The following is a 10957-nucleotide window of genomic DNA, read 5'->3' as shown; positions in this document are numbered from 1 at the left end:
GTACTTTATGACAAAAAAGTGTAACCTTGACTGTGTAATAATAATAAAAAATAAAAAGTGTAACCTTTCAAGTTTCGAACCCGCAAAAGGGTTGTACAGGCAACGTAATGTATTGGTTTGATTATTTACCATTACACTACAGCCGCCTGCAATACCAAGTTTGCACCTGGCTTGAGTGTGTCCTACAATACTGTACGTCATCGTATCTCAGGCGCATGCCCAGATAATTTTTATAGTCAAAACTCTGGAGTAAATAGTGTATGGTAGGTGAGGCACTGCCTCCCCTGTCTACCTTTTCCGCACATCCCTGATCAAAACACACCAAATTTCCAGCAATACATACTGCTGCACCTTTGTATAATGCCCAGATGAACCCTCGGGTTCATATATGTATCTGTAAATCGACTCTGATGCTAGCCAGTGCTTCCCCAGCCATTTACCTCACTGCACGTCACTGCTCAGGACCCCCAAACATAGCATGTTTTCCAGGTCTCACAGAATTACAAGCAAAATAATTAGCTCCACCTGTGGATCTTTTAAAATCTGGCAGTGAGTAATGAGTACACCTGTGCACCTGCCGGGTGACCTGAAAAACGTGACCTGTGTGGGCTCCCGAGGACCAAGTTTGAGAACCACTGAGCTATAACATTAAGACTACTGACAGGTGAAGTGAATAACATTGATTGTCTCCTTACAATGGCACCTGTCAAGGGGTGGGATACAGATGTGCCCAGCTATAACGTGGCATCACAGCGTTATCTCTCACGCCACGCATGGCGCGCCACACACCACGCCATGAGTCGCGCCACAAAGAAAGTTTAGTAATGAAAAAAGTCATTACGTGTAATACAACTTTTTGCCCACCAGATGTCACTTTTCCTAAACTACATAGCGCATGCGTCTGATTTCATTACGTGTAATACAACATTTTGCCCACCAGGTGTCACTTTTCCTAAACTACATAGCGCATGCGTGTGATTTCCAATGTACTGTACGGTATGTTCTGTATCACTGCCCGATGATTGGTTGACAGAAGCAGTGATTCGGTACACTATACAGTATTACAGCGTTTTCCACATGGAATCAGGAATGTAGGGTATAATAAAGTGGTAGAAGAATGTCTAATAAAGTTTGAAATCATTAAGCTCTGTATTACCCACTGACTGTGCGGTTGAAATCTTACTGTGTTTGCGCAAATGTAAATACTGTCGGCACTGTCCCAGACTTAGACATTGTAGAGGTTTCATTACTTTACAAACTACAGAACTCTAGTAATGGGTGAAGCGTGTGGCCTAGCGGTCTAATGCCTAGTCTCACTGCTTCTCCCCTCTTCTTGTTCCGTGGGTTCGAGACCTTGAAAATATGTTTTTTTTTATTATTTTTAAATCTTCACTTAAAATATTCAGTATTCAATACAGTACATGTGGAGCGCATGCCCAGTGCTTCGGGAGTCAAACAGCGAAAATAGGATTTTTATTATTGTACATACAGTACTGTACCATAGAACGCAAACTTGCGTCAATGCCGGCGCTGACCCAGACGTGGACATTATAGTGATTTTTTATGACCATCGAGTGGTAATGGGCTCTGTTAAAGAGAGTGGTCTCTGTATAACAAACTGACTGTGCATTTAAACCGCAAAATTGCGTCAATGTCAGCGCATGGCGCTGTGGTGACTTATAGCCAGTTCTGAGGGGTTACGGTACAAAGAGGATCTCTGGCGCGTGCCCAGTGGTGGGGTTGCAATGCATTGCCAGTGGTGCTGCGCCATAGCCATACCGTTGTAGCGCTATGCCATGGCGTACAGTATGGAAGATCATACAGTATGATTCACACACAGTGAAAGTGGGATCTCCGTATTACACACTGACTGTGTAATAATAATATTAAAAATAAAAAGTGTAACCTTGACTGTCTAATAATAATAATAATAATAATAAAAAAATAAAAAAAAAGTTTAACCTTCCAGGTTTTGAACCCGGAACCGGGTTGTACACACATCTGCAATGTAGAAGTTCGATTTCTTATCTCTATGCTACAGACGCCTGAGTACTGTACTTCATTGTATGGTACTGTAGATGTCACATAAAGTACTGTAGAGGACAGATGCAATTCTTACTAGGAGAGACTTGTGAGCAAAGGGTTAGGTGATCCATCTTGCTTACACTTCTCTCCTTATGTTCGAGACCTTGATAATTTTTTTTTTTTTTTAATGTTCACTATAGTACTGTAGTTCAGTATTGTTATCCAACCCTTACAAAACTCAATATACTGTATTATACTGTATGTACTGTAGATGTGCCCAGCTACAGTACTGTAGTTTGTTGCTCCATACGGTACGCCATATACCGCATTGCTAGTTGCGCGCTACACTGTGGCATATTGAGTCTCATAGCACTGCGCATGCCCAGTTGTCTGTATTATAGTAAGTACAATACTGTCGACCCTGTCCCGGACTTACGGTAGACATTGTAGTGATTCCATGACTCTAGGAACTACAGTAGATGCAGTAGTCTAGGGGGCTAATGCCTAGCCCTACTGCATCTACCATTTTCTTGTCCCGCTGGTTCGAGACCTTTAAAATATATACTATATACGGTAATTTTATTTTGTTTTAAATCTTCACTAATACATTATCCAGAAATTCTGGTATTTCTATGCCACAGTACTTTATGACAAAAAAGTGTAACCTTGACTGTGTAATAATAATAAAAAATAAAAAGTGTAACCTTTCAAGTTTCGAACCCGCAAAAGGGTTGTACAGGCAACGTAATGTATTGGTTTGATTATTTACCATTACACTACAGCCACCTGCAATACCAAGTTTGCACCTGGCTTGAGTGTGTCCTACAATACTGTACGTCATCGTATCTCAGGCGCATGCCCAGATCTACGGTATACCCATGTAGCGCTTTTTTTTTTTTTAAGTCTTCGCTACTTTTGTTCAGTATTGTTATCCAACCCTTACTAAGCTCAGTACATTTTATATATTAGGGGGTACATTTTCTAAGATGGGAGTTCTATTAAGAAGTGATGTTGCCCATAGCAACCAATCAGATTCCAGGTATTATCTTCTAGAAGGTGCTACTGTAGATAAATGAGAAGTAGAATCTGATTGGTTGCTATGGGCAACATATAGTACAGTAACTTCTTAAATAGAACTCCCATCTTAGTAAATTTACACCTACATGTTTAACTTTTTCCCCCCAATTTTTTTTCTTCCGCCCCCAAAATGAAAGTGAATTTTTGGTGTGTTCTGACTGTTTTTTTTTAAAACAAAAAAGGTATGCAGTTTACAGTGCCTTTAGGGGACTGTCTTAAGGCTGCACGTTGAAGGCTTCCCGCAACGTTGCACCCCAATTCACCAATTTTTTGCCTGCTATTCATACAGTAGGCGAAACTTTTTCACATACTGTCTTACTGTACATTGCATTGACTTCCCGCCTATGGTAGGCGGAAAAGCTTTCAAATTGAATACAGCGATAATTTTACGCCTGGCGAAATGACGTAATCGGCTAAACTTTTTTTAGCCGATCACGTCTTTTCGCTCCAATGGGTGAAAAAGTGCCAACCAATCTGCTCCCAACTGTCATCTCACAGGCTGTGTTTGAAAAATGACAGTTGGGAGCTGATTGGCTGGCACCTTATCACTTTTTTATCACTTTTCACTGTGTCTCCTAACACTGCTTAGTACAGTAAATAGACCCCTTGGAGTGAAAAGACGAGACCGGCTAAAAAAAAGTAAATAGACCCCTAAATTGAAAACGGCCCTCAGTGTATACAGTACTGTATGTCTACTGTACTGTATTCTACTGTAAGTGCCGGGCAGCTGTGAAATCAATGGGATGGGCAACAGGGATACTGTACAGTATATGACTGTGGGCGGCAACCCCCATCAGCCGGCGCGCCCCTGGTGAGTGAAATCCTGGCCAATTGGAAGATACACCCCTGCCAGGGCCGAAACTAGGATATCTGTCACCCGGTGCAAGGCAGCAATTTTGTGCCCCCTCCCTTCCTGTACCTGAAGTTTGCCCTTGCTCCTCCATAAGGCAGTACACTACTCAGACGTCCCTGGTATAGTGACTTACATTATTCCACACACCATAATGCCCATTACACATTATGCCACACACTGTAATGCCTATTACCATATTTGCCCGACACCATTTTATACCCCACAGTAAGGCTTCTAATTACTTTAAAATTACCTGGTCATTGTCAGGGGTTTCATGCTTGTTGCCAGGGGGTTTCATGCTTGTTGCCAGGGGGTTTCATGCTGGATGCCATGGGGTTTATGCTCGTTGCCAGGGGGTTTATGCTCATTGCCAGGGGGTTTATGCTCGTTGCCAGCGGTTACATGCTCGTTGCTAGGGGTTACATGCTCGTTGCCATGGGTTATATGCTCTTTGCCATGAGGTGTATGCTTCTTGCCATGGGGTTTCATGCTCGTTGCCAGGGGGGTTTATGCTAGTTGCCAGGGGGTTTATGCTCGTTCACGGGAGAAGATGCAGCTTTCAGCATCTTCTCCTGGCAGCGCCAGCGTTCCCGGTCCCGGGAACGCTGTGTGCATTGCGCTGGCCTAACAGACACTAGAGGTCCAGTATGACCTGTACCATCTGTCTCCTCCTAGGCAGCGGCCATTTTTGGATGGCCATTTTCAGCAGAGTCCATGCGTACGGCTAGTCCGCATGAAATTTGCTGAAAACGGCCATCTAAAAATGGTCGCCGCCAAGGAGGAGACAGACACTAGAGGGCCAGTAAGGACCACTAGCATTTGTCTCTTCTTTGGCGGCGGCCATTTTTGGATGGTCGTTTTCAGAGTCTGCAAGCCACCTCGAGTCAGTTTTTTTCACCCCCTGCAATCCGGCATCCGGTGCAAGTGCACCTCTAGCCCCCCCTAGTTGCGGCCCTGCCCCTGCATCTGTGTGTTATTGACTTTTTGTACCTTTTTAATGGCAGATGCACGTGTTGGGTCTCTGGCGCACTTAAAGATTAAATTACATACAGTACAAACACCAATTTTATAAATTAATGACAATTTTTATTTAACCTACAGTAACATGCTGTACAGAGGGGGGGGAACTTCTTTAGCTTTCCACCCCCGTAGTCCTCTACTGTCACCCGCTTCTTTCTTCTGCCGCTGGCATGTCCTGGAGTTCCAAGCTGGACACGGACATGACTACTGTACAGTACCTAGGAGGAAGGAGATGACGTGAGAACAGTCCTTCCTCAATGCCGACCGATACGCCCCACTGGACCGAGGACTACAGTACACAGAAAGATTAGGCTTTTAAGTTAAAATCATCACTGGCACTTTTAGCCTCAGATCCAGAGTTTCACCTATACCAGGTGCAGACTCTACCTTGCATCGGAGTGCAAGGTCCACTGTACGCCCTGAAGAAAGGAGGATAGGCAGAGATGAACAGACAGTAAAAGACAGACACACAGGTACGGTACATACAGTACTCACCGGAGATACTCTTTTTCTTCGTCCCGCTCAATCCCACACATAGGTCCCTGTAGGAGAGAGAATATGCCATGCAAGGCCCTTTCCTGCTCTAATAGTGTGTCACACTAATCTACTGTAACATTAATATCAACCCTACTGTATCTCACCAGCCTAACAAACTACAATATTAATGTACAGTACAGTTGCCCTCACAGAGGGACTACCGGTACCTGTTATGGTGGAAGAGGCTTTGAGGGGTGGAACTTCTTTAGCTCTTTTGCTTTCCACCCCTGTAGTCCTCTCCTGTCCTCCGCTTCTCTCTTCACACGGGTCTTCCTCTCTTCAGACCTGTTGGTCTACTGTAGGTTGGGTTTAATGTTCCGTTGGCCTCACATATGGCCTATCTGTTATGGTGGAAGAGGCTTTGAGGGGGGGGGAACTTCTTTAGCTCTTTTGCTTTCCACCCCTTTAGTCCTCTCATGTCCTCAGCTTCTTTCTTCTGCCGCTGCCACGTCCTGGCCAGCGGTGGCGCTGGGTCTTCCTGTCTGCTGACAAGTCCCTTCAAGTCGTGTTTGTTGATTGAAGATCTGTACTTGTATGCGTGACTGTCCTCCATGCATGTTTCCTTGGCATGCGCAGCACCCCATTCAACGTGTCCTTTATCTGGGTAAGTTCTTCTTTTCCAATCCTGAATCTTGTCCGGCATCTTGAGAGGATATCTTCTCTTAAATTGTTGGGGATTGGCACTTTCTTCCGACTTCCATCAAAGTTCACCCGCTTGGTCCAATTGCAATACAGGTCGTAGGGCACGTGTTCTTGAAATATTGCTTGCGCATATCGATGCATCTCACAATTGACAGCTCTGTAAATTTCATTGTCCTTGTCAACGTTGATCACAGCCAGTGGTATGTCCAGTAAGGGTGTTCCAAATACAGTCAGTGGTGCTGGGGTGCTTGACATGACAGGCGTTCCTGGTGAAAGTACAGGCATGCTTGCATTGTTGATCCTCGATTCTTCAACTGACCGTTCAGGCAGGCAATATGATGCCACTGGTGTACTCGCCCACTGAGGCAGGCTGCATGATGGCACTGGTGTCATGTCCAAGTGCTCTGATGCCACTGTATTGTCCATATCTAGCAAGTGGAAGGATGGGTCAGTCTCCAAGTTGAAATCGTCGTCGTTATCCTCAGGCTCAAATTCATCCGGTGTGACCATTTCATACTGGATTGCCTGGTCATGTCTCTTCCTGGTACTCTGTGCAGCGGCCTCTTGCCATTCTTCTTTACTTTGCCGGACTGCTTCTTTCATTGCTTCTGCAATGGTGTCCTTCAGCCCTTCCTTCAGCTTGCATTATCTTCTTGGAATGACAGTTTTCGACGAGTTAGTGAGCGGGATACATCTTCAACAAGAGGCTCAAAGGTATCCAATTCTTCGGGTCCATTTTTCAGGACACTAGGGCAGAGTTGACTGCTTACACTAAATGGATTAACAAAGCATCCTTTATTATGGTAATGAGAGACTCTTGCTTGCTTTGGGGGAAGGGACCTGATGCACTGTGTATGACTCTCGACCCACTGGGCATGCGCCAGAAATCCTATCACAACCCTCCTGCTGGGCATGCGCCCGCCAGAGATGGAAATTCAACAGCATACTGACTGCAGTAATACAGCCAACTGCGCATGCTCAGTGATGGCATAGCGCTACATGGCATATGGCTTGGCACCACAGATCCCATTGTACCCCCTCCATTTGTAATCCATCGCAGATGGCTGACAGCCACCATAGCGCCAACCGTGTAATACAGAGAGCTCTCTCACAGACAGAAACCACTCTCAGACACAGTCCAAGAGACGTCGCTATAGTGTGTAAGGCTGAGACCGCATCTACCTTGCCGCATTTTTGCGGTTTAGGCGCACAGTTTGAAATATAGAGCCCTCTCTTGGCGCTACAGATCCCATTGTAACCCCTCCACTGGGCATGCGCATGAAATCCCATTGCAACCCCTCGAAGCAGACAGCCACTACAGCGCAGACATTGACGAAAGTTTTGCACTATTTAAACACACAATCAGTTTGTAATGTCTTACTTTTAAGCAGCCTTTTAAACAATAACACTACAGTATTACAGTACAACACTACTAAAGTAGTTTCACTATAGTGTCCAGAGCAGACAGTGCCAATAAAAAAAAATATACAGTATACGGTATGGTATATTCTTTTCCAGGGATCGAACCCGGGACCATAATTCTACCAAAGTGATCACCTAACCACTAGCCCACACGACAGCTACAGTGAACCGCACATAGCGGCTTCATCCTTGTGCACTCCTCCCGCTGCTGTTTTTAATAAAAAAAAATAATTGTCATACTGTAATTCATCCCATCTCAGTGAAAGCTGTGCGTGCATCTCATTAATCTACAGTATCGGTTATACCGTGATAACAACTCGGGCAACTTCCCTACTGTTCAGTTACTGCACCGTATGTACAATACTGTACAGGTACATTATGTGCAGTGATTTGCATCCTGTTATAAGATCTTACTGTACGGTACAGTACTGTACTGTATGTACATTATGTGACTTTAAAAATATTGGTTCTGCGAACATGCAAATGCTGTAAATGTGATATCCATCCAATTTACTGTAAGTTTAACAGTATGGCATTCAGTACAAGGCATTCAGTACAAATTACAACAGTGGAGCACTCGCCACCCAGCGGTCCCGGCGATTTCCTCACAGCGCATGCGCAAAACACCGGAAAAATGGCAGCGGCGGCTATTTTCCCGGCATTTGAGCAGTGCTGGGAGACGCTACGCGGGACCTCTGAGAGATAAGTTTTACATAATATGGGTGCAGGGTGTACAGTGCGGGCCCCCCCTGTACCCGGGGGCCCGTGTGCACCGCACACCCTGCACCCATTATAGATACGCCCCTGGTTCACAGACTTATCGCGCCGGCTGTGCGGCACAGATACATTGGGGCATCGTGCTGTGTGTACAGTTGGTCTACCGAACGTCTGTACACTTGCAGCGGAGGCTGCGGGGATTGGGGCATGACATGCCCCAGGCCAGCGCCACCCACGGCCAGATGATGGTTGTTCAGTGTGTGTGAACAACCATCATCTGCAGATATATCTGTAATGTGTGTTCCCAGCTTAAGTTCTTAAAGTTGATGTAAAAACAGAAAAAATGTATAGTCCTGGCGCTAGGGTGGTGATACCCAGAGAATATGCAATCAAATTATAACAAATGAAACAATCATGTAACAAGCTGCAGCCAACCTGAAAAGAGGAATGCCACTCCTCAATAAACAGATATAAAACACACACACACAGGAGGCGCTGCTTGATAAACAATTGAGTATGTTTAATAGATGTATAGGAGATATATAATAAAAAATACTCCCGGGAGTGTAACAACAATGACAAAAGTGAAACAAGTAAATACACAGATAATGTCTATTAAAAAATGCTAATATTAGCAAGAAATATTCCAATAAATAACACCTGTTGGGTGCGGCACCAACCAGCTGGATGTATATAATAACAGAGTAATGGAATATAAATTAATAATGAAAGCTGAGATGGTTCATAATAGCATACAATAAATATGAACTAGAGACTCTCAAGTGTGACAGTAGGTCTCTAAATAATAGTCAGAGCTCCAGAATAAATGGCTGTACAACGGTACAGTGTGGTATAGTTACCATGAAGAGGTGGATGTTCAAATAAAATAAATGGAGGGTATCCTGCAATAATGTGCTCACAGGGACCAGTGTCGCAAATGTCTGCTTTCAACCCCCGTCGGGGCTCCTGCACAGTGCGCTCACCTCCGAGTGATACAGCCGCTCCAGATGATATGACCCACACGATGTGCTCGGCAAAAGGGACGGGGCTCCCGCACAACGCTGTCACCTCTGGGTGACACAGCTGCTCCAGACAATGTAGCCGTTCAATGTGCACGGCAATGGAGACGGTGCTCCCGCACAACACGCTCACCTCAGGCAGTGTAATTACTCCAAGTGATACAGCTGCTCAGTGTCCACGGCAATAAACGGAGATGTGGGATGAATAACCACAAAGCCGGGTGAGCTGGTGTAGTATGACGGCACCTCAGAGCAAGTGGTAGCAGCCGTCAAGAGTCTCTGGCATATAAAACAAAAGGTCCGTAAACTTCAACGCGTTTCTCTGCATATAGCAGCTTTATCAAGAAGCGGAGATTCCTTTCTGTATCCTGGGAGGGATTAAATACCCCCTCCACAGTTGTTGATGAATTAATTAGTCATCTAAATTCCAGATCAGCCTTCAATAAAGCTATATTACTCCAAATAAATTGAGTAAAAGAACCAACTAATTTAACAATAACATTAATAATTAATTTAATAAAAAACTACTACACAGACAGATTATTAATAGCATACAGCAATAAATAAGGAGAATTAGAGAGCAATGAGCAATTACAAAATAATGAAATCGAACATAATCATATAGTCAAAACCAAATATAAATTTATAACAAAAAAACAGATTTAATCATATAAATTCTAGATCTATATTATCATTTAAACCATTTGGCTTAAGAGATTGCATCTTCAAAATCCACGCAGCCTCTTGCCTACAGAGTATTCTAAAGCGGTCACCACCTCTAGGGGTCTTGGAAATCACCTCTAACCCAACAAGTTTCAAACCAGTGGGGTCGCTAGAATGTTTATCAGCAAAATGTTTAGGAACACTATGTTTAAGAAGTTTATTAAGTATATTTCTTCTATGTTCCATAAATCTAGCTTTTATAGTTCTTGTAGTACGACCTATATAATATAGCTCACACGGGCAGATCAATAAATAGATAGCATATTGAGAATTACAATTGATATGTGATTCAATAGAAAATATAGTTTTCCCTATTATTGAACATACATTTTTTGTATTATGCAGTGCAAAGCGGCATGTTGTACATCGATTAGAATTACATCTATAAAATCCAGTAATCGGAGTACCTAACCAGGTCGCTCCAGTATTGGGTATACTAGACTGTATATTGTTCCTGAAAAAACTAGGAGCCAAAAAATTACGTAAATTCTTGGCTCTCTTGAAAACTACCGTAGGTTTCATATCAATGTGTTCCTTCAAAATTGGATCCGTGAATAGTAGTTTAGAGTTTTTCTTAATGATGTTAGTAATCTTATTCGCTGCCACATTATATTTAGAAACAAATGTTAAATTAGAATAAGGTGTGTAACCACTAGTCTTCTTTTGAGACTTCCTTCTATTTTTATTCAGCATAGCTGCCCTATCTAGAGAAAGAGAATCTTCCATAGCTTGATCTAAAATATATGATGGATAATTGCATTCTTTAAAAGAATCCACCAGGGACGATGCTTGAGCCCGAAAGGTATCAACATTGGTGCAGTTCCTTCTAATTCGATAAAGTTGACTCTTAGGTACATTATTTAGCCATTTTTTGTTGTGATTACTAGAGTAAGGAATGAATTTACAAACATCAACTGTTTTC

Source organism: Taudactylus pleione, unplaced genomic scaffold (assembly GCF_031769625.1).
Source record: "Taudactylus pleione unplaced genomic scaffold, aTauple2 ptg000367l, whole genome shotgun sequence".
NCBI classification, from domain to species: Eukaryota; Metazoa; Chordata; class Amphibia; order Anura; family Myobatrachidae; genus Taudactylus; species Taudactylus pleione.
The sequence above is the reverse complement of the archived record's forward strand: the minus strand, read 5'-3'. Positions refer to the sequence as shown.